We start from the raw sequence: 25,971 nt of genomic DNA on the forward strand, positions 1-25,971 counted from the left end.
ATTTTAATTTTGTTTTGAATATTTAGAAATTTTGGTTGTTTACAGTAGACTTTGATTTTTCATGTTCTCACGGAGGAATGTGAAAAAAAGGTTGTTGATTTATTTTTGTTTAAATGTCAGGACAGAGAAGGTTGATCAGTGGTTAAGGGCTCATACTGCTCTTGCAAAGAACCTAAGTTCAATTGCTAACATCCGTTGTAGGATGGCTCACAACCACATGTAACTCTAGCTCCCGGGCATCTGATACCCTCTTCTGGCTTTCCTAGGCACTGTATCCGTGTGCTCATAGCCTCACAGAAACCCACACATAATTAAAGTAAAATAAATGATTTTTAAAATTTTAAGAACTACAGAGCTACATGATATATTTCCAAGGATATAATTACCTTCATTTAAGGAGTTTGGAAACATGTATTTATTTTTAATTTAAGGTGTTTTTTTTTAGTATTTTATCCATGGGTGCTGTATTTACATCATTTTCATTTCTTTGTCTCCTCCTTAGGTCCCTCTCACATTACAGCCTCTTCTTTAGTTATTATTATATATATACCTATGTGTGTGCATAGGGATATTTATGCACACATGTGGCCTACTTAGGCCAGTTAGTGTTGTTCGTATGTGTTTAGGGTGAACCACTTGATTCTTAAATTCCTTATGAGAAAGGCTATTGACTAAATTTGTATGTGCACTGATATCTGTGTTCTTTGTTCTTATTAGATGTCAGGCAGGGAGCACACATGTTGAATAGCAAGCACAAACCATCAATGTCAGTATGAGATTGCAGCTGCTTATAAATACAGACATTACCTAGCGACGTTTGGAAGTGCTTTCCCCCCTGATATGACTAATGTTATTGCTGTTAATTAACTGACTTGTTAGGAGGAATGGAATAATTGTGAAATATTTTCAGAGCAATCTTGTCTTTGACGAGCAATGAGTTCCCATAGTAATGCATATTTATAGAATGCCTAGAACATAAAACAGATAAGAGGGTAAAACACTGTCCTCAGAACTCTATTTTCATCTCTAATAAAACAGTTGCAACCCCCTGGAAATATTTATCACCCATTCATTGCTTCTCAGAATGTTGATTTAAGATATTAGCACCAAGGTGGTCCCTGGAACAGATGACAAACAACCTCAGAGGCTTGAGAAAGCTTTTCACAAATTCTCTGGTGGGCTGAAAATAATAGCTAGGAGATTTTTGATATTCTGGCATGTTCGTTTCTTAAAAGACACACTTAATGATACAGTTTAGGAGGGGAGAATGGCCTCGGGGTTTAAATGGCTTTCCTGAGTGCTATTAAGGAACAGATTTAATAATACTTCAACACCTATTCTATTGACAAAGGAAATTAACTTATCCAAAAGAAATGTCTAAGATAAAGGTGAACTCAAATGAGCCAAGATTTCCCAACTTCTTTTGTCTGGTATCTCCTCTGCCTGCAGCAGAACAGGAAGCCTTCATCTAAAAAACAACATGAACCAATTAAAATTGTGCCTAGAGGGAACCTGAGGTAGGCCTTTGTCCCCATGAGAAAGTGCAGCCCAAATCACTGATGACATCATCATAGTTAGGCATGGAGACCAAAAATGCCCAGGAATCAGATATACCACAGATTAAACAAACCCATTCCTTCTTTTTATTTATTTACATTTTCATTGATATGTATTTTTTCTTTCTTTCTTTATTTTTTAGAAGTAAACAAACTATCTTTTTTTCGTTATACATACCAATACAAGTTCCCACTCCTTCCCCTCCTCCCATTCCGTCCACATACCCTGCCACTCCACCCCCATCCAATCCTCAGAGAGGGTGAAGCACATTACTGTTTTATCTAGTTTGAGAATCTCACGTATTCATATGACTTTTGATTAAATCCTCCTTCTTTTTCCTCCTCTCCCATGTATCCTCCATCCCCAACCACCAGTTTTCCCTCTTAACTTCATATGCTTTTTTTCAAAAGTCCAGGTATGCCCACTTATCTGCTTGTATGGGTACATGACCATCTCCTGGGGCATGGATGCCCTCTTAGTAACAGAAAGCTGATGCAGCCTCAATGGAAATCAGTATAGAGTTTCCTCAAATAGCTAGAAATAGATGCTCCATACAGCCCAACTACACTACTCCTAAAAATTTTCCCAAAGGGCTCTACATCCAATAACAGTGATACCTCCTGATAGGTGTTCATGATGCCTTATTCACAGTATCCAGGAAATGAACATAGCCTACTCCATCCACTTATGAATGGATCATGATAATGTGCTACATATACACAATAGAATATTATTCAAAAAACTCCATTTTATTATTCTTTGATAATAACTATGTACACTGTGTTTTGATCATATTTACCTTCTTTCCCCACAATACTTCCCAGAGAAACCCTCACTTCTCTTTCCAACCAACTTTTTTTTCTTGTAAAAGCCAATATGTGATGCCCAAATATTCTCTGATGGAAACTTCATTTACAGTAACATTCAGGTTGTAAAGGTTTGTGCTATGTCTTTTATGACATTGTACTCATTTCAAGCATCAACTATTGCACTATTTGCTATCTTCTCTCTGAGACGTCACTTAAAAATTATATGAAATAGAAATTTTGTTGTATCTTTGGGTTAATTGGAGGGCACTGAGGATTGAGGCTTAGACACTGGAGACTGATTTGCTTCACTGCAATGCAAGAAACCCTCTTGATATACATATTGGTACCTTGGGATTCTCCTGAGGCATGTCAATGGATAGTATAAAAGTTAATTTGAAGTTTAGTATTTGTGAGAAAATACATAATGTAAGTATATACCTTTTGTACGTTAAGGCACTCAAAACTTACTCATGTGTCGGCCTTGGAAATAGAGGATTAGAGAGGTCATTAGACTTCTAAGGTGGAACCCTCATCAGGTATAACTGTCCTTATATTTTTACGATATTTTTAGCCAGCGTAAGAAATGTTTGTTTAATTGTGACATTTTCATACATATATATCACTATACTGCACTCATATTTCCCACCTCCAAAACCCTCTTCTACCTTTCTCACGGTCCCTTAATGACCCACTTCCCTTGTAAATTATCTGCCTTCTATTACACACACACACACACACACACACACACACACACAGAGAGAGAGAGAGAGAGAGAGAGAGAGAGAGGTAAATACATACAACACGGAGATATATACACACACTCACATAAACACACATACATAGCCTAATACATAAATACATATTCAGACTGAGGTAAACACACTAACACATAAATCTAGATTACTCATATGAAGTGAAACATAAGACACATGAACTAATGCTCTTATAAGAAGAGAGGGAGGACACCAACACCAGCATTTTCTTTCTGTGCATGAACAGCTTGGGAAGGCCTGATATTTGTTAAGCAAGGGAAGCTGGCTACTGATCAGGAAGGTGTCTCAGCAGATTGTGACCATGCTGGCACATAGATCCTGGACACCCAACTTTTAGAACTGAAATAAAATAAATATCTTTGCTTATGACTCTCAGTTTACTGTTTCTCTGTAGTGACTGGAAAAGATTGGGCTACTTTCTAACACATTGGATAAGCATCGAAGGCAGAACTAGCTGTGGGTCTGGGAAGCTCTTTCACCTACTCCAGATGTCATTCCTCCTTGACAAATTGACTTCAAATGCAGTGGAATAAAAACTACAGACATTTTATTTTGCTAACTCCTCAGGCATAAGTAATTTGGAATAGTTTGCTGGGCCCCGTTCTTTAGGTCTGTCCTGAGGCTGTGTGCAAAGGTCAGCTGGGGCTGTATTCACCTGAAAGCTGGCTGATCTGGGATCTGAGATGGCTCATTTCCACACTTGGCAGTTTCTCCATCTGGCAGCTGGGAGCTCAGCAAGGCTGTCAACCAAAGCACTTACGTGGCCCTGGCACGATGGTTTCAAAGCAACCAGAAAGCAGAAACAATGGACAGCTTCCCACCATGTCCCAAGGCAACCAGGCAATTTATTACCTTGTCTTGGAAGCTGAGCATGGTTCTTTCTGCTATTCTTATTAGTCAAAGCAATATGTGGACTCAAAAAAAGGATCAGATACCTGTCCATAGGCAGGCTTAAAGAAATGGGCCTCTGTTTTTAAACTACTACTATCTTCTTTTTCTAAGACCAGTTATTTCTACTTCAGCTAGTTTTTCTTTGCAATAGCTCATCCCAATGTCTATTTAGAGAGAGAATCTCACTATATATATATATATATATATATATATCAAACTGGCCTATAACTCATGATCATCCATCTTTTCCCCTACTCATATTGCCAGGATTATAAAAATGCACTAACAAGCCAGATTTTTTTATAACGATCTTGTTAGTTTCCCTGTGCAAGTCCCATAAGAGATGCCTATAATATGTTCTCTTACAGGATAGGTGTCCACTACATAGCAGAATTTACAAGAATCCAGTCTACTGATTAAATAACTAGAGTGAACCTACAAGTTACTATTATAGCATCATCAGTAGTCATATCTAAATAAAGAATAAAAGGGCTAGCTAGAGACAAGGCTGAGCACTTTGCCTGTTTTCCAGAGGATCTGAATTCAGCACTCATATTGGGTAGCTTACATCCTGCGATTCCAGTTCCAAGGAATCTTTCACCCTCTTCTTGCCTTCAGGGTATTTTTCACACATGTGGCACACAGACACATAGACACACAGACACACACACAGACACACAGACACACACACACACACACACACACACACAGAGAGAGAGAGAGAGAGAGAGAGAGAGAGAGAGAGAGAGAGAGAGAGAGAGAGAGAGAGAGAGAGAGAGAGCTTTAGTCCCATTACAAAACTCTGTCTTCTGTATAGGACAGGGAAGCTATACCCATGCATTCTCAATATTATTTCAGACTAAACAAGGCCTGAAAATGGCAACACTGTAGACATGAAAATATAAACAGGAGAAATCTTATGGACCCCCAACTTCAGTTGAAGAAATACAGGCAATTAATGATTGCTAAGAGAGGGAAAATTGGTCATCATCTCTAGGGATGTCATCCATAGTTGTTTATTCAAATCAAATGGTCAGCCCTAAAAACATTCATACATACAAACAACACTAAATGGATTCTGCAGGTTATACTTAATATATTAATTTATTTATGTGTGTGTGTGTTTGTAGCAATAATAATGAATGAAAAGGAAGGATCAGAGGACATGGGAGGGATTGGAAGGAGGGAAGAAAAGGAAATGATGTAAACCCCATACACACATGCAAAAAATATCTTTTAATTAAAAATAACATTTCTATTTCCTTATTAGTTTTGTTTAAAACATATCAAAGGCTAAAAGCATGCTCATTTTCCTTTCCACCTTATAGTTTTATACATTTTTTATGTTTATAGTATGTTATAGACATGCAGAAGTTCATTAAATGAATTGGTTTTAATATCGATGTGAAAAAAGTTTAAAAAATAATTAAAAATGTGTTTCCCTTCTTCCTCCTCAACATAACATCTTCAATCACAAATTGTTTTATTTTTTGTGTTCCTTGTGCCATTTTCTAAATTTGTCCAGGAGCAAAGTGTTGGGCTTGACAAAAACACAGAAGAAGTAGCGTTCAGATTTCTGTTGGAGTTACACCATCTGGATTAGGGTCTTAGAAACATATCCAAATGAAATTTCATGAAAATGGACTGTTGTAAAAAATTGTATTGTTAATCTTTGGGGGAAACAATGGAACTAAGATAAAGATGGAGCATTTTCCAGTGTAATGAACCTCAACAGTTGCCATTGTGGCTGCCAGAGTAGATTTGATTGCCAGTTGTTAAATGAGCCTGTATCTCAAAAAGTGAAAATATATCACTCAGCAGAGTGGCAGACAGATGATGTTTGCTTTACAGACAGAGATTGAGCCATTTTAACTATTACAAAGCACGGTTTTCCAAAAGCCAGGGTTCCACTGCTTCCCCTAGACAGTAGGCAGATGATGCCCTTTCTTCCCTCTTCTTGCTTCTGAAACAGACTCAAATGGTCAAGGGACCCTTTGCTGGAAGTGATGAAAAGAATGGTACCTCAAAGAACATTTGGGAGCTATTAGAGATGACTAAGAATCTATGCCAGCCATCCTTCCCTCCTTCTGGTCTAGTTTTGTTTCCATCAGCTTTTTTTTAAAATAAAAAGTCTTTGGTCACCAGTCAAAGAGAAGTTAAATGCTTGGAAATGCCTCCATCAAGTTATTCATACTCTTGAGGCTTATATGACTCCATCTGGAGGGGGAAAAGTCACAAATGCTATTTGTAAGTTCTCTTTTGGTGAAAACTAATACCCGGAATAGCTGAAGAAGGGAAACAATGCTAAGTGTGCCCCTAAATAGCTCCTTTCTTCCTGCCCGAGGCCCTTTCCCTACATTAGAATCACCAGTGACTTAAAAGAGTGGTGTATTACTTACTTTCACATTCCTGTGATCAAATATTTAACAGAGACATTTTAAGGAAGGAAATGTTGATATTGGCTAAGAGTTGGAGGGTCCAATCCTCCCTGGTGAAGCAGTTATGCTGCATCTGCCTAAGGCAGCTCATCACATTGAATCAGCAGTCAGGAAGCAGGGAGCAATGAATGAAGGCTTCTCTGCAACCGCCATTCTCTTTTTCCTTCAGCAGAGGGCGTGTGTCCATAAGACTATGTTACTCATATTTAGAATGTGCCTTCCCACTTTTACTAACCCAGTCTAGAAACTTCCTCACAGTTATGGCAAGAGACTTGTCTCCTAGATGACTCTACATCCTGCCAAATTGACAGTGAATATGCAACTTTAATTGCAAATCATATGTGTGTGTGTGTGTGTGTGTGTGTGTATGTATAAATTGCAAACCCAGTATACAAATGCATGGGCCAGGAGGCCACTGAGACTCACCCAACCACAGCTGTCCAGGGGCTTTTCCTCAACAAGGAATTCATACTTTGAAGAGCCCAAAACCACACTGTCATGGCTTTATAATTAATGCAGCCATAGGCATTGCTGTGCTTAACCTAATGACCATTTTCTGCCAAGCATACTGCACAGTCCCTGGTTGGGTCTTTTCACATCCTTCACTGTATTTGCTATTAGTGTCATTTATAAAGAAACTGTGACTCAAACAGAGATTATTTGTCCAGGTTAAGAAGTATAGGAAGGAATCTAAACTAGATTTCACCCATCTTTGAAGCCTCTTCCCCCACGGCCCTCTAGGAAGAGATAAATGAATACAAGAAGCCTGCCAGTCACATGAGGAAAGGCTTCTATCTATTACCAGCTATGCAAAAAAGATTGGCTACATCCTTTCTTATAAAAGATTGTTCTTATTTTTATTTTCTAGTATTTACCTTATAAATTTTGTGCAAGCGTGTCATTTAGATTCTTTAAATGTAGCTATAGCTTTATTTATTAAAGTATAAGTCATATAGCATAAACTTCCTATTTTTAAACTATGTATTCCAAGAACTGGTGACACAGCCTACTTGCCAGGCATGCTCAAGGCATTGAATTTAATCTAAAGCACTACGGGAAACTAAAAAGAAACAAGGAAAATGCTTCTTAATATAAGTGCTGTTCAAAATATTTTAGTATATTTATAGCTGCATAACCATCAACACTATTAAATTTTGAGCCTTGTCTCCACCTTAGAAAGAATCCTCTGCCCATCAGTGACCATTCACTCTTCTGTTGCTGCCACAGCCTGTCAAAAGGCTAACCTCATTTATTCCTACCCATTTGCTTGCTATGTGTGTTCCTTATGTAGCCTTGTGGGTCTGACTTTGTTCATTCAGATAACTGCCATCAGTTCTTTAAAGGCTGTTCCCCAGTCATACAATAAAGGCGAGTGTTGAATGAGTTCTGAAGTTGAGATGACTCATAAAATGTTCAGTACAATAGCTAGGGAATAAACGGTCTAAGAAATGTCTGAGCTTTTTAGTTCAGGCCTATAATCCCAGAATGTATGTGTTCTAGGCAGAAACATCCCAAGTTAGAGGCCAGCCTGGGATACAGAGTGCACTGAATAGAGGATAGCTTGAGCTAGCCAAAGGGACTTGTCTCAAAATAAACAAAACAAAACAAAAAGTCAAAGAAATGGAAAGTCATTAGTCTAACTCTTGTTAAAATAAATAATTAACTTATGGTTTGTAGGAGATTTCAGGTGAAATCTAGAGACTCATGGGAATATGAGTCTCGGGAAGGAGGGCACTGCCAGGAGGTCCCTTAGATCTGTGTCTCCCCATTGGCTGGCCTCACTCTGTTAATCTGCATGATTTCTATTATCTATTCATGCAGACTTTTTTTGCATGGAGTGTTCCTGTCCACTGTAGGATGTTCAAAGTGTTCTGGACCTCTCAAAAGGCCAATAGCAATTTCACCACTGCTGCACACATACAAAGTATGATAACTGAAAATGCTTGAGGCATTGCCAAATGTTTCCTGGGGGCAGAATCTATCTTGGTTAAGAAATCTGTCCTGGACTTTGTTCATGAAATTAGAGTGTTTACTGTCTTCTAAATAAAAGACTTTCTACTCCAATGGATAATTTTATGATGCAAACAGTTCTATACTATTTAATACAATGGACTATATACACATGTAGTTTTAAATTTAACTTCATGACATTTGACTAACATTAAATGTGTCTCAGTGATAATAATAACTTACCAATATGATTGTTATAGCCTCGTGTATCTGGTGACTGTCATACTGAAGTAATTCTGTCATCCTGGGTCATTTCATAAGCGAACATTGTTATAAAGACCTTTAACTAGCAAGTGGACGTGGGAAGGAGATAATCATTCATTGAGTTTATTTAGGGACCTTCAAAAAGTTAGCCTGTGAAACAGCTTGTTTGTTCTACAGGATATGCAGTTAGCAAACAGTCCCTGGCCTGTGTCTGCTCCCTGGACTTTTTAATACTATATGAAAATGTATTATGAAGTCCATTGAGTAAGAACTGCAGACCTGTAGAGTGAACACAAAAAGCAAAGGTGGACATATTTGGTCCTCATGGGAATTCAGTCAGGTTAGGATGTTAGACCCAATTATAACTGGGTGAGTTTAGCAAAGCACAAATTAGAAGGCAGTGGGAAAGTTACAGAAGCCAGTGTCCAATATGGCAAGAGAGAGGCAGAGGTGGCAAGAGGATTTCTTTTGGTTCTTCCCCTTCAGCTAACTCAAGGATTTGGGGCTCTGCATGGTTATTGTTCATACTCTCTTTAAGATATGAAACAGCTCTATTAGAAGGGATACCTATTTCATGAGTGAAGAGGATGCTGATGTGAATCATTTGTAGAAAATAAGAGTGTAAAGAAATAATACCTGCCAGTCTCAGCAAGGAATAGAATGAAACAAAGAACAGGATGGGAAAAATGAAAGGATGGGATAGAGTGGGATAGAAAGGGTAGAGTAGAATAGAAGAAAAATAAGAGGCAAGGCAGCCAATTCGGTTTTTCTGGGTTTCTGTTTGTTTGGTTTGTTTTGTTATGTTTTTTTGAGAGAGGGTCTCGTGTAACCTATGCTGTCCTCAAAACCATGAAGCCACTATGCTTCTGAAGATGACCTTTAATTTCTGAGTCTCTGGGATTATAAGCATGTACAATCACGTCTACTTTATACTGTGCTGGGGACCAAACCCAGGACTTCATAGATTCTAAGCAGTCACTCTAATGAGCCTTATCTCCAGTCATTCCGAGTTAAAATTTGAATTTTATATAAACAACAAATGACTTTTAGTATAAATACCCCCCATACAATATTGGGAACAAATTTAAACAAATTATTACTTTGGTGTTGTTTAAAATTTTGATTTAATTGGGACATTCATATTTTGCCTGATGATCTTAAAAGAAAGGCAAAATCTGTCTGAAGGAATGAGAGGCTCATAATGGTGGAAAACTAATATGGAAATAATGAAAAAGGTCTTGAATTTGATAAAGGAAGTCTAAAAGTAATAAAAAAAATTGATTATTTCTCATCAGCACTGAGAAGAATTATGTGGGCAACATATTTCTTAAGTAAATTCGGTCACAATCAACACGAAAATAACAAATATTTATTCAGTGAGTTTATATTGTAACTCATGTGCTTCAGATATATGTTGTCATTCAATGGGAAAATTGAGATGAAGAAGTCAAAGCCACCACATTAATTCCTAAGGCAGATGGAAGGAAGGAATTCTATCCTTTACATAATCATTTGAAACCCAGCTGAGTATTTCAAAACACCAAGGATCTTGACTCTGTTCAACATAGAGGTGTGTTCTGTGGTATGATTTCAATAAGAACCACTCATCTTCATTCTCATCTCTCTCTTTCAAAGGCCAGAACCCTGATAGTTTTAGGCTTATTTAATGCTCAATACAGTCAGGCCTAATAGGCTCCTTAGTCACCTCTTCCCCTTCATACTCACCCTGGGGAAGAATATGGATTTTGAGCAAAGGGAGCTTCCTCTTCTTGTGTGGATACTGCTCATTTAAATGCCTGTATTGATGAGCCACTTCTCCCTAATGAGCTGAATCTAGATGTTACCACAAAGGGCAGGTGCAGACAGAAGCTCACAGTCTAAGAAGAAATCAATTGAAAGCTTCCCTGCTACTCCATCAAAAGGCAGTGTTGTACCCAAGCATGAGCCCTGTGTCTCCTATCTACCTGGTGTTTTCCAGCCTTTTTCTCTAAATAAAGAACTAACAAACTTGTGTTCAGCTTCTAGCTGACCAGTAAATCACACACATATGTGTGTAATCACTCTACCTATAGCGAATTTATGAAGTCAACCTGCCACATGTCCTTTGTATATGTTCCTTACTCTGTGCCTTTATGTGTCGTCTACTGAGATCTCAGTCTCTTGTTTCATGTGCACACATCATGAAAAAAGTAAACAGAGAAGTCAACAACGTGCACAACAGCATTAAGACCCTTGGGAGAAGACAAGAGGATAAAAAGCTACATGGGCTATGATGGATCTCTAGTGTCCCATCTGCAGGATACAGGCCTTCTGTAGCACAGGATATATATTAATGAGGCTAAACAAAAATCACATTAATATCATATTGTTATATTCTTCTTATTTTATGCTGTTACTTAATTAAATATAATTAAATAAATACTTTTTTCCCTCCAACATCTCCCTTTCAAATTCATGGTTTCTTTTTCTTTAGTTATTATTAGTAAGCAAACTTTTCCTTCCCACCCACCAGTTCCCAAATAACTGACATGGAGACTCAATATTGATTATAAATGCAATAGCTCAGGCTTGTTACTAGCTCACTCTTACATTTAGATTAACTCATATTTTTTATTTACACTTTGCCACATTGCTTGGTAGCTTTTTGCAGTACACATGCCCATTATGCTTCTCTCTGCATCTGCTCACTGCTCCAGACTCTGACAATCTTCTTCCCAGCATTCAGTTTGGCTCTTCTTCCTAAACTTATCCTGTGCAGCTATTGGCCTCTCGGCTTCTTAATTAAACCATTTACAGAAACACATATTCACATACTGTAAAGGAATATTCCACAACTGATATACATATATATGGATGAAAAGATATGTATATATATTCATAAATGCAATATGCTGAGATTTTTTACAGTATTTTATAGATTGACTGTTAGGCACTTAAGCATGAACCTTATAGATAACAATATTGTTTTATAGTGTCACACAAACTAAACATATGGGTTATCCTTCAATTTGAAACTCTTGTATAATAAAAAATATTTTCTCCTTGTCTAGTGTGGTCCTGAAACTCTAGACCATGAACCCAAGCCTTTATGAAAATCAGGTCATTGCTAATTACTTTCTTAGTATATATAAGGTGATGATAAAATTTCAGTATCAAGGGATTTCACTTTTTAAAGTCATCTCACAAGATTGGGAAAATTGATGAAATCTCTCAATATTTCACAGTGCTGTTATGTCCTGTTCTTCCTTTAGCCAAAAGAGAATCTCAGATTATAAGTGTAATTAGTTAGAACATATTGTTGGAGGAAAACTTAGCAGAAGAGCATACTCATGACACATTCTCTTCTTCTTCTTCTTCTTCTTCTTCTTCTTCTTCTTCTTCTTCTTCTTCTTCTTCTTCTTTTACTTCTTCTTCTTTTTCCTCCTCCTCCTCCTTCTCCTCCTGATCCTCTTTCCCTTCCCCTTCTCCTTCTATACCTACTGTGCAGCATATTTTCTCAAGAAATGAAGGATGTTCAGAATATGGTTTCTGTAATTTCTAAACACATGTAGATTCAAGCATTAATAAAAACAGAGTTTTAAGCTAATTTAATTCTGCCTACCAACCATATTTTCAGTAGAAAGCCTTGCTCTTTATTTATTAGAGAACTGAAGGACAATTTCTGCTGTCAATGCTACCTATTTACAGCATTCTGTAAATTTACATTTCTGGAAGCTAATGAAATAGTAGAAGAATAATGATATAGATCCCTGAATCAATATGGAAAAGAGCAGCAATAGAAAACCAGGATAAGCTCAGGTAATGAAGTAAGGAGAGGATGGACCAGGGGCTAAGATGCTTTTCTCAGGGCAGAGGTTATTGTTTAATTCATGGCTTTCTCTGATAAATTCCCAAGGAAGATAGAAATAGAACAAAACAAAAAATATCAATGGCTGCATCTCACATAAATTCTGGAATTCCATAAACACTTAGTAATAGAGAGATACAGGTAGCTACTCTTGCTTGAAAGAGCACCATCTTGCTTGTGATTTCCCCATATTCTAATGTGACAACTGATATAGACATTTTGTTGTTGTTATCGTTCAATGGAAACTTAATTTTGTTAAAATGCTTTTTCACCTAAAAGAATTGTTAACTATGTCCAACTAATGCACTATGGGAAGTAGGTATTTTATATAGTTTGTACATCTTCTTGGCTTTCAGGGCCTTGAAGATACATTCCAGAGGAGAGAAGGGTATTCAGTTGAAATGTAACCTTTAGAAGGTAGAATCTCAAATGATCTACTTATTTGGGACTTTAAATATCATCTCAAATACTAACATTTTCAAATTAAGAAACAATGTTTGATAGAGGTGAGAATATACAGAAAACTAGTTACTATGCCTGCTCAAACAGCTGTCATATACCAAGTCATTTGTGTACTCAGAATGTTTTAGTTAGCCAACTACATTATGAATTTCTTCATCAGAACTACTGACTCTACCACATCACAATCACATACACAAATGTGTATGATACAGGCAATAAAAATGTCTCAGATGCCATATAAATATTGATTCTAGACACAATACATTGCAGTATGAAAGAACACCCTGTCTTGAGCTATAAAAGTTGCTGCAGTTATTATCAATTTGCTAGAGTTCGTTTGACTCATGTTCATCTCTTATTAGAAATGCCAATAGAAGGACTTCTTTAAAATGGAATAGTCATACAGGGTGTGTTGTCAAAGCTTCCCTTACAGCCAATGTGATAAAGCTGGAGTACATGTGTGTGTGCATGCACAAGCACATGTGTGCAGGTGTGTGTGTGTGGGGGGGGCAGAGAACAACTTTAGTTGATATTTCTCAGGTGCTGTCTACCTTTAGCCTCATGATTCTGAATTTTTGACTAACCCACATTTACTATTCAATCTGAGCTGGTCAGCCAGAAAGCTCTGGGTTCCTGCCTCTAATGGTTGTGTTTATAAGCATAGGCTATCACAACTTAGTTCTAGGCAAACTCACTGTCTCATGTTTGCCTAGCAAACATTTAATTGACTGAGCTATACACCCCCAGCCTCTTTGGTGCATACTTTGGTGCATATTCTTTAAGCAAATCCACAAGCACTGGGTGATGTTAGCATGCTTAAAATGATCCTCAGTATAAGTCATTGATGTGAACAGAAGAGTTTTCAGAAAATAGGTGAACTTCTTGATCTGTTAAGGGAACAGCCTCAGGCTTACAATTGAGAAATGTGAACATGAGAGTTAACTTCAAAACTACTGGACAACTGTTGACAGTAGTTTTCTTTCTTTTCAATGTTTCCATCCATGTGGTATTGAATGATGTGGGGGAAACTAATATTATTTGACCATATATATTAAGAATTTTTAAAAGTACATTTTCATAATTTGTTTCACCTTATTATGTTCTACATCCAGATTGAAGCTGAGGACTTTGGCCTAAATTGGGACCTATCTCTCTGTCCTGTCTTTATATTTAGGATCATTCATCACCCACTAGTACATGCTTACTACAGCTTTCCAGGTTTAGACAAATGGTCCTCTCTCCATTCCAGCCAAAACTATCTAGGAAGTTTCAAGGATGACTTTTGTCAATACATGTTCCAGGAATGACTCAAAGATGCATGCAAACATGTGCATATATGAATACAAATGGATCGTATTATTTCCACCTCACTTTAGAGATGAGGAAACTAGGACATTAGGTGTTTCTGTTACATGGTGCTGTCAAGACTTAGGCCACTTGATCTCTGCTGATGCCTCTCCAAGTGTCTTATCTCTGACAGGAGGATTGTGCATATACCACTTGTGGTTACCTTTGTTAAACTGATAAGAACAGATACTCTACTTGATCTTAGCCAAAATGCCAGAAGTAGTTATACCACTGTAATGTAGCTCTCCAGTTTGTCATTGGTATATTGAACATCCTCAAACTTGTGCAGATGTAGTTATAGCCAATGCCTGATCTCTGCCTGAGTCTTCATAGTTCCCATCAGCCCACCCCAAGTACTGTTGCATTTAGCAATTATCTGTTCATAAATTGAGTAGCAGGATAAGCTCACCAGAACCCTATTGGATAATGCAATGTTTATTTATTTTTGATGAGTCTAACTGCTTCTTTTCAACAACTATATATATGGGCATGAATGTATGTATATTAATTTGTACATCTTAAACAGTACCTTTCACTGTAGTACGTAGCTGCTTTCAGAAATGAGGCTGTTTCCAAATACTCCTTTTTACAAAGTGGCACAGCAGTGATACATTTACTTAAGTGGCTTGTATACTGGCAAAGGCTGCTCAGCATAGCCCTGCATCTTATGTCATGTGACTACCACCGAGAGGCATAAAGAAACAAAAAGTACCTTTTCCCTCTTCCTTCCTATGCTATGGCTCAGTTTATGCAAATGAATTGGAGTTTGATTGGTTCTGAGATGCCAGCCTCAATGGTTCCATCCTAAGTGATTAGATCTCAGGCTCTAAGCCTCTGGGAAGTCTTTTACTTAGCTGCAGTAAAAGCCCCAGCAGGATTTACATTACCCCTCCCTTTTGTCACCATTCTAAGGCAGTCCCCGGACTAGTGGTTCTGAAAGGAGTGGCAGTTAATGTAGCTCCAGGTTGTTACACAGTAAATTTTACCTTGAGTGAAAATTCTGGAAACACTGAGATTCCTTCACCCTGGGGTCATGCTGAGCTCTGCCTGCTGTGTACTAATGCCTTTGGCATTATTTCTTGGCACCAAGAATCTGGGTGGGGAGGTTAATTGCACAAGTGGAGTGTTATGTGCCAGGCGGGAGTGTGATGGCTGCTGTGAGTTCTGGCAGACAGCCTCATCTACAGCTCAACATCTGTCTCCTTTAGAGGAAAGGGCTAATGGGCAGGTGTAATTAATGTCACAAGGAGATGCTGGAATCGTGGACCTTGCTGCCCTCTGAAATAAGGGGAACGTGAGCTCTGATCCCTGTTCTTCCAGGAGTGGGATGTGCTCCAGGCAGAAAAAATGACCATTAAGTGACAGGGATGAAGTTGGGGAAACCTCTTCTCCAGATGGCAGATCCGAGCATCTTAGTTTTTAGTTGACATCTGTATTGTGGTGGTGGGAAGGTAGGAGTAGAGTCCTGGAAAGGTTTTTTTTTTTTTTTTTTTTTTTTTTTTTTATAGTATCTTTACTTTAAAAATATGTATTTTTTACTTCACAATTTATGAGTCTGATTTTGGTTCCATTTGACAATTTTTGACATGTTAAATTTTCTCTCCAGAACAAAAAAAAATTCTCTGTATGTTGAGATCATATCTATGTCAGGTTTTCAGTTTAGAGCTGTTCCTCCTACCCCAAGCTAATGATTGTGTGCTATAGATTGGTAGTAGATCAAATTTACCATTGTATACATGCATTGCTATTATTTACTATTATTTTTTATTAAAGTTGCTAAAATAAATTTAAAGTGTCACATGAAAATCTGGGTTCCCAGTAGCAACTAAAACTGAAAGGATCCAATTTCCTTTTATCTGGAAGGTTTCCAATAGCTGAAACTCATGAGTTCTCTGACCTCAGGCTGGGAATCCAGTCCATGTTTTTTAATGGTCTCACTAATTTTTGAGCTCTGTCCCCTACTCAGCACCTGCATTTTGCGTTATTACTTTTGGTGGAGAACAACCTTTGCAAAGGCTTGAGATCAGAACAGTCCTGTGTTCCCATGTGCATTCCTGTGTGGCTAATTTCTAGAGAACTGAGTATATCCCCTAGGAGGCCCAAAACTCACATTTATGACTTCTGACCTTAACAATCTAAGCTAGATAGGTCAAGGTGTTAAACGTCTGTGAAAGACGAGCTTAATAGAAAAACTATGTCCAGCTGTGGGTGGCTAAACTCCCAAATGATAATCATTTAAATAAATCCAGCAGTTGGTGTTAAACGTTTTTAGGAGTCTGGGCAGCTGGATTACAGTTGGCCTCAATACCACAGAGTCCCAGAATTCTCATCCTGGGACTTCTGCTGTGTGACATGAGATCTCTGCTTTGTTGATAGTTTCCCATTGATGCTGTAACTGACTGGAAGGGGAAAAGGCAAGAGAAAGGCATGTACTTTCTCCAAAGGAAGACTTGAAGAAGGTGCATTTGCCTTCAACCTATTGTCAGGAACTCAGTCTCACAGCATATTTAACATTATCATTGTTAGACAAAAGAATCTTTATTCCAGGTGAACTTGTTATAGCCAAAGATCAGCAAAGAAGAATGGATGTTAGGGTTCCCCTAGCAGTCTGATCAGGGGCTGTCTTCTGGGTATTTGATTCTCGAGAGCAGTATATAGTGGGATAAAATGATAACTAAAAACCCAACCCTGCTTCCTTTTTAATTGTGCATCTATTTGTAAAAGCCAAAGGTTTTGAAAAGCATTTGTCTGAAAAATATCTTTTTGTAATGGGCAGTGGTTAATGCTGAGACACTTAAAACCGGACATAGTGCCAAGAACAAGTGACTGGGAGTATTTATGCATAGATGGGGCATTTATAGCAGTGCAATCCCCTCCTCAAGTCTCAGGGAGCATTAAGAAGGAGCATAAAGAGCAGTAGGAAGGAAGGTTCACTGTGAAATGCTGTCTTCTTTATATGGCATCACTATTGTACACAAAGCTCATAACATCTGTATTTACCTGTGAATACTTGCATAAGATCCTGTTAAATTCCAGCATGGATGAAGAAAGAGTGATGATGTACGGCCCTAGGTGAGGAGCTATGGAGAGTCGGTGACTGCTGAGGGAGGGGAAGCCACTTTTCTTTGGGGTTGTGACTACTGGTAGGTAGTGCATACCGCATCGAAAGTCCCACACTCATGCACATACAGGCACATTAATTGGACTCATTGGATTGTAGTTTTACAAAAAAAGAATAAAGAATATAAAGTTTGAAGGGGTGACTGGTGAAGTAGAGACCTAAAGGGTGGTTAAGGGATAACTGGTGCTGGATGTGGTCAAGATATGTTGTATATGTGTATGATATTTTAAGAGGATAAAATGAATTTTAAACATAAGTCTATATGATAAAAAGCCTACAACTGGTGTCTATTAAAGAAGACTAAGATATGTCTGTGTTTTTAAGGTAGATCTTCACACTAACTAGTTACCCTGTTCAAATTAGTACAGATACACCCAATTCTTTTTATTATACCTAGATCTAACCCAATTAGCTTGTTGGATAAAAATGATCATAATTATCCATGAAAATGGTCAGAAACATAACATTAAGAGGAATGATTAATTATTTGAGTCTCTGAATAACAAAGACAGGTTGGAATCTTAAGTGTTTACATACAGAGAAAGTCCCTGAGCTTCTAGAGTGTACTTTTATCTGTAGATGATCCTGGAGCTTGTTGATGTTGTCACTGATACCTTTTTGCTTCCACTTTGCCCCTGTTCTGAGAGGATACATCCCTCACACAGTTTTCCTTTGGGCCTTCATCCATGAGTAGCCCTCTCCTGTATGTGATAAGGAATCCTGAAGAATTGAAGGGCAAGAGATAGGGCGTACATGCTGAGCTCTGTTTTCTTTTTGTTTCTGGGTCATTTAACTGTTCCCTGGCATCCCTTCATGAGCAGACAAAAGGTGGGACTAACTAAAATTTGGAATTTTCTGTCAATTATCAAGAAAATTATATTTTAACAAAATAGTTATGGATTTGTCCTTTTTGTTTTAGGTTATTTACAGCACTTTTATGTCCTTGAGCTTCAAAACGATCACCTTTCCACACTAGTAGATAGTACTCATGGCTTTAAAGGGATAGGCACACAAATGGAAATCACAAAACCCTTTACTGAAAGGGGGAATATATAGCTATTTAAGATAAATAAAACATAGAGGATCCCAGGTAGATTTTTGCCTATCCATTTTTTAAAATTGGGTATGTGCAGTAAGTGAACTCTTAGAGTATGATGCTAGCATGTGTCAGTGTGTTCTTACTATCTTAAACATTTGTTTTACAAATTCTCTTTACAGCTAATAGAGAATGCAGGATCTTCTTGGCACTCTTTATAATGAGCTATTTAAAGAGAAGATTTGGGCACTTTGTCTTGTAACACCAGCGTAGCCAGGGTGGCTTTCTTTATGGTTTCATAGTACTGGTCACTTTTCACTAATTTCATCAAACAAAAAGGAAAACAGAAGTCTAGATTATTAGAATCTGGTTACACTAAAGATGGTGAAGGGACTAAAGGGAAATATCTTGCAGTTTTGAGCCAGAACTTTCCATAGAATAATGAAGCTATACTGCTTTGATCTTTCCAGTTACTTTCTGAGTGGTTCAACAGAGGGAACTGGGTTCTTGGGAGCTGTTTGGGGAGATGTTATTTTAAGTACCATAGAAACTTGGATTATTATACCTGGGACAGAGACATATCAACTCAATCCCTTTGTTGCTAAAGTAAACCCCAACTATATAGCCAACCATGCATCCCAATTACAAGATACTACACAAGGCTGGGAGCTTGTGTTCTATCAGTACTTATCAAGCCAGTTTTCTATAAATAAATTGGGGTAGATTTTCTGATGAAGAAATGTATCTCAATCAACTTTTCACTCTTCCAACTTTACAAAATGCCTACAACGGATTTTTAGTTAACATTTATGTAGCTTTTTAGTGGGCAATTGTCTTTCTCCTGTTTATATTTTACTTAGAATTAACAAGATAGGGGTATATTTAAAGTGTCGACTGAGAATCTTGAGAATAGAGATTCTTTGCTGTTCTGAGATCAGCTCTTGCACTTAAGAATCACATGCTATGTGCCTAGTCTTATTGCAACTTGATGTAGCACATTTGGTTGATATCCTTGGGAGGCATGCCCTCTTCTGAACGGAAATGAACAAAGAGCCTATCTTAAGGAGAGGACAGGTCGAGAACAGACTGGGAGGAAGCGAGGAGGGAAGAGAAACTGTGGTCGGCATTTAACATATGAGAGAAGAATAAAACAGTAAAAAAGAAAGAAGAAATCCTATTAGTTCAGCATATTTCCATGCAAACAAGGCTTTTCTGATCCTTGCATTATTTATGCTATACTTCCCTTATTTCATTACCAATACTGACTTCTGTCCTAGATTAAAGCAAGACTCTTATAGAGAGCCAAAGCCTATCTCACCCACAAAACAGGTAAAATAAGTGCTCTTAACATCCTGGGCCCCAAACAGTTTCTAGACCTATCTTTGTGAGGGAATAAAAGAACATGGGCGCCTCCTTTTCCAAGGTTTTGACTCTCTAAATTTAAGTCCATGTCATCTCAACGCTCCTAAGTTTCTTGATTCTTTCCTAAATGCCAAGTTCACAAGCATCTTCTGGATTCCTCCAGCATGCCAAGAAATATTTTAGTTGCTTGGTTACCAACGAGCTCTTAGGATGGTGGGTCTGGATCACTGGCTCATAACGGTTCTTAAAGAATCAGCCTTTCTACCCATCACATATGAGCCTATCTTTAAATAAACTTCCTAGAATCAAGATGATCATAACACCCACGCAAGTTGCATCTCTTCTTGTATCCATGGCAACACACTTGCTTTCTCGCCCACCCCACCCTTCTTTCAATCATCACAGAACTGCTGCCTTAATAAAGCCTGACAAACTTACATGGAGGGGATTTCTTGCCTCGAGGCCAAAATATTTATTAATTCGTTGTAGCTGTGAAGTTGGCCCTGCTTAGCCAACTAAAACAATTTCTACTGTTTTCGCTTCAGTCATCACTTTTTAACACTCAGTCAATCAGGGGATTGATCACTGAGGGGAAGGAAGGGATGGAGCTTTTTTGATGTTGAATGGAGAGCTGTGGCTTTTTCTCTCTAGACTTGAGTTCTTAACCTTGGCCAGTCCACATGGGTAATGAGGGGGAAATGTCATGTTAAAGGAGTGTGTTAAGATGCCCCACTTCAGGGCCTGGAGAGATGTCTCTGCAATTGAGAGAAATTGAGATCTTCCTGCAGAAGATCTGCATTTAATTCCCAGCATACACATGACAACTCACAACTGTCTCTAACTATGGTTTCATGAAATCTGATGCCCTCTTTGTGACCTCCACAAGTACTGCATGCACACAGTTAACACACGCAGGCAACTTGGAACACGTTGTTATACATACTTGCAGGTGCTGAACTCTTATGCTTCTCCTTGCATAGATCTCCTCCTGGAGAATTATTAAACATAGCTATATTCCTCCCTATAGGGGCACTTTTATGAGCCACAGTGTTGGTACATGGATCAGAACCTGGAAGTATCTACACTAGGCTCTACTTTCCTCCTTGTCTGTTATCTCTCTCTCTCTCTCTCTCTCTCTCGCTCTCTCTCTCTCTCTCTCTCTCTCTTTTTCAAGAAAGGGTTTCTCTGTAACTTTGGGACTTGTCCTGGACCTAGCTCTTGTAGACCAGGCTCGCCTTGAACTCACAGAGACCTGCCTGCTCTGCCTCCCAAGTCTTGTGATTACGTGAGCCACCACCACACAGCTCCTTCTTGTAATTGAAGTAACAGAGGATCTGGTAGCAACTTTGTCCACTGTAGACACCTTATCCTGGTGCTAAGAGAAAATATCACATTCTAAAACAGAAGCAACCATGGTCCTTAATCCTCTGGTGAAGAGGGCAGTGCCATTCAGGGTCATATGTTTCTTACCTTGCTCGTGCCTGCTTCTCCCACTCAGTCCTTGTCATTATAATCCTCTCTATACCATGAAAAATGATGCATTCCTGTTTACTTACTTTTACTTTCCATTCCTCCAAGGTATAGCTCTGGAATGTTGTCCCATTTTCCTTTTTATCCTTCAGAACATATTTTGAACGTGTAACAATATGACTTGTAAATTAATTATGCCATGAGGGATACCCTCTGGTGCGTTACCCAGTTCTTTCTTATATAGTGAAGTTTATTGTTCCTTCAAGAGTCTTGGCTACCTCTCACAGCTGAATACCTTTGTTGGTCTAACCTTGGACTGAAGGAAGCTAATTTTCTTGCGTTAAGATTACTTTCAAGGACCAGATCCTACAAGGGTGTAGAGAATTGTCCCTTTACATCTAACAGCGACAATACTGAGGGACCGTGCTAGCTGAGAACACCCCCCATTGCCTGTAGCCTCCCTTGTCCTCCCACTTCTCAATGTCTCTATTTAGCCCACATCCTCCTTTCCCCCCTAACAGAAGGAACATGAGATCTTTCCCAGCAGAACTCCATCTAAGCATCTGTTTCCCAGGTAATCAAGCCTAAGACATGGCATATCTAGGAAGAAATATTATGTATTAATTAACATTTAAAATTATGTATTAAAGAGTATTTAATGGCACAGAAAAAATGGTTAAGTTAATGAATTAAATACAAAAATAAGGAGCAAAACCATGCATGCATTCTGTTCCTGATTATGCAGGAATATTCATGATGAGGGAGAAGCAGAGCAAAAGAATAGATGCAGCCACGCATGTGCACTGCTTCTCAGAAGGAATTACTCCTAAAATAGAGCTGCCGTCTCTAGGATTTTTGTCTCAATTTTATTGTAAACATTCTACAATGAGCATGTGATTGTTAATTAGAAAACCTAATTAAGCCATTTAAGAGTAAAATGAGATAATACTATTAATCAAATCCTCAGAATACAAAAATATTCTAGTTAACTTATAAAATTAAAGTCTAGTTAACAATCTCTTAAGAGAACAAAGAAAAAACTTCCACTTCACCCCGTAGTCCTCCGATTGATGTCTCTTGTCCTTGTTGTCTTTGTCTGAGGTGCTAGCACTTATTACTTCCCGGTCTGTGCAACAGTGTCTCCTTCTGTGTGAAGCTACCTGTACACATAACCTTCAGGTATCTAATTATGTCTTTTATTTGACACTGGGAGTTCCATAGATGTGGAAGTTCATATCTCCATGGGTGAAACATGCTTTGCATTGTTGATAAATTCATTAAGATTTTCTAAATGAATGAATAAAGTATGGTTCAGAGTAGGATTTGAAAGTACTGAGAAATTAATCAGTGGGCTCCGGAGATGGCTCCTGCGTAAAGCACTTGCTCTGCAAACATGAGGTACTGTGTTTGATTCCCAGAAGCCACATGACAGTGAGATGCTGGAGCGCAAAGATCTGCAAAGGCTGCACTCTTCTGAGGACATGGGGCGGAGAACCCTTGGAAGCACACAAGCTATCTATTCTGGAATGCACAGGGACAATCGAGGAGAAATGCCACCTCAAGCCAGATATAAAATGAGGACTGACACTCGTTCTCTGTCCTCCACATGTGTGTTATGACACACATACAAACAAACAGGATCCCACCTCCACCCCCCTACACAAACACACACATACATGAAGAACAAGGAAAAGGAAGGGGAAAGAAAGGATAAAAGGAAAGAAACATTTGATTGATAAGGGAAAAAGCTACTGGAGGGACAGGATGTAGAAAGAACTATTAACATCTTAAGGTGCTCTGATTGCTTTATAAGAGAACACCATAAAATGAGAGGTTCCAGGTTTGCATGCAGTTTACTGCTTGATACACACAGACACCTGGGAAGATACTGACATGGCCATCCATGTTGGCTCTGGGGCTTTTAGAGGACATGAATAGTGATGAATTTTGTCTGTCACTGAGTAGTGTCTTTGCATTCTTTTCAATCCCAGAAGGGAAGGAGAGGATTGCACTGCTTTTGGAATATCTTCTCCCCCTCTCTCCAGGTTTAACTGTCCAACACTGCATACCACAGTTTGATCTTAGTGTCTGCCTGCTCCCTTTCCTACTCTGTTATGGAAAAGTGCTGTGTTCCATTCATTTGTCATAAAAGCACTGCTTGAAGCATTTGGAAGTGTACTGTTTGGTTAGTCTTGGCTGTCTGTGCATGTGGGGTTGCTATCTTGAAGTAAGAGTCAGCTAGTTCCTACAACTGTGTTCACAAGTTCAATTGAGCTGACAGTGTTAAGGCTTCAGGGTAACATGTTTATTTCAATAAGAACAGTGGGTACCTTAACTAAAAGACAAACCTCCTTTCCTCCATTCTCCCTGTCACAGAAAGGATGTGGAGTCAAATGTGTTAGCGATCCACATCAGCTTCTTAGGATAGCCCCTGCTGATTCAGCCTCTCATTTGTGCTTCCTTTCCCATGAAACACTTTAATTCCAAGGCCTGCTCAGGGGTTTCCATGTGTTCAAGTGAAGCAAGTTCTGTGCCATTGTGTTTGTGTCTTCCTTTCCCTGATCGGAAGATGTGCACATATTCTTCCTGTCCTAGTTTGCTTTCAATTGCTGTAATAAAGCATTGACCAACACCAACTTAGGAAGTAAAGGATTAGTGTTCCTTCTGGTCACTGTCCATAATCAGGGGAAACAAATTCAGGAGCTGGTGCAGAGGCCTTGGAAGGGTGTTGCTTAGTGGCTTCTTACATATGGCTTGCTCTGCCTGCTTTCTTATACACCCCAGCGCCACCTATTCAGGGCTAACATCACCTAGAGATGTAGGCCACATTAGTTATTTTTTAAAAAAAAAAAATGCCTTACAGACTTACCTGTAAACCTATCTGATGGAGATAGTTACTTAGCTGAGGTTCCTCCTTCCAGATAACTCCAGCTTCTATCAAGTTGACAAAAAACTAAATACCACTTTTCTTTAAGCTATCTAGTCATTAGAGTGCCTGTAAACTCCTCCTCTTTCCTCCTTCCCAATCACAACCTCCTTCCCTCCCCTTATAGGTGCCTTTCCCTTCACAAAGGAGCTGTAGCACTTACAGGCCTCCAGTTCCTCATTCTCCATAAGGGCTGCTATTTCCATTGTTGTGTCCTAATACGTTTTCGAACGTGTGAGTATTAGGACTATTAACATATATCTACTGATTCTGTGATCCTGAAATGCAATAGATGCACAAAAACATTTATAGAGTGTGGGGAAAAAAAAGAGAGCCTTGCTTCATTCAATAATTCCCAGCAGACTGGTGGGGGTGCTGTTTTGTTAATGAAGTATGCCTCTGAGCACCCTTCAAATCTGTTGCAAGAATAAGGAATGTCTCTGATGAACAATATTTTTCTTGGAGACATCAGAAGAGTCAGAAGGTAGAATGTACATTCCTCTGGAAATCTTCCGAAAGTCCTTAGAGAAAGACACAAACTATTAATTAGATAGATCTCATAGCTGTGTGTACCTTACAGCGCCGATAAACCTGAGCATTCATTTCAGCCTGTGCTATGTGTGTTTCTCTTGAGCTTCAACGCTGACGTTGTATTTGTAACACCTGCTATTCCCATCCCAAGATAATAGGCTAGTTAGCATTTTATCGTTTGCAAAGTGTAGGAGTTTCCTCTCTACCCAGCATGAGTTATTTGATAGTGATCTCTTCTGAGGACTCTCCTGCCACTACCAAAGTTGTAAGCTATCAAACTTGTATTAAAACTGCAAAGAAAATGAGGAGGAGTGTGTTCTGGTTGTTAGAAATAAAGAAGTAATGAAAACTGTGAGCAGAGGAGGAAGGGGAGAGAGAAAGAATAAAAAGGAAAGGGAGAGGTTTGAAAATCTGGCAAAACAACCACTTCCTTAGGACTCAAATCCTATTGCTGTGCTGATACTAGGGGATCCTCCTGTTATGACACCTCTTATACAGACATCATATAAGAAATAAGGTCGACAAATATTACAGAAAAAAACATGCATAGACTTTGTATTTTATCCGCAGCAGCATCATCATAAATTATTGCTAATATCATCTTTATTGTAATTATAGAGTATATACTAGAGACTGAACTTCCATGCCGGGAAAACCATCTACCATTGAGTCCCCAGTCTCAAGTCCTTTTAGTTTGCTGTAACCCCTTGAGGTCTTCTCTTTCTGTACAATGGTAGAATGAAGAGGATGCAGCACAATCTTATCGAATGTTTGTAAATGAGGGAAATGTTTGTACACCATACATTTCATAAAAATTTCAAATATAAAATATATAAGAAACTCAACTCAAATATCAAATAAATGATTATTGAGTGACCAAATGGTTTGAATAGATACTTCTTAAATGATACTAATAAGAATAACTAAGGTAACTGCTAATCATAAAACTGAAAACCACAAGGAGCGATGACTTCATATATGTTAAAATTATTTTTGAAAGATCACAGATAAATATTATTGAGATTGTAGAGTCAAAGGAGCCCTTGTACATAGTTGAAGGGAATATACATGAACTGTTCAGAGAACTTGCCACTTCCAAGTCCACGAAAAGAGCTTGAAGTATAGTCAAAGTACTCTGCAAAAAAGTATAAAGTCTGCTTTTAAAAATAAAAATATAAAAAGGAAAT

General features: G+C 38.4%; 1 protein-coding gene and 1 pseudogene across 5 annotated transcripts in view; one reads left to right on the forward strand and one right to left on the reverse strand.

Moving 5' to 3' along the window:
• The window catches only part of Ctnna2 (catenin alpha 2), a 994,060-nt gene that overhangs the window by 370,775 nt on the left and 597,314 nt on the right, over positions 1-25,971 (forward strand). The window lies entirely within an intron of this gene.
• Positions 14,472-14,562, reverse strand: LOC119808613 (annotated as a pseudogene).

Source organism: Arvicola amphibius, chromosome 2 (assembly GCF_903992535.2).
Source record: "Arvicola amphibius chromosome 2, mArvAmp1.2, whole genome shotgun sequence".
NCBI classification, from domain to species: domain Eukaryota; kingdom Metazoa; phylum Chordata; class Mammalia; order Rodentia; family Cricetidae; genus Arvicola; species Arvicola amphibius.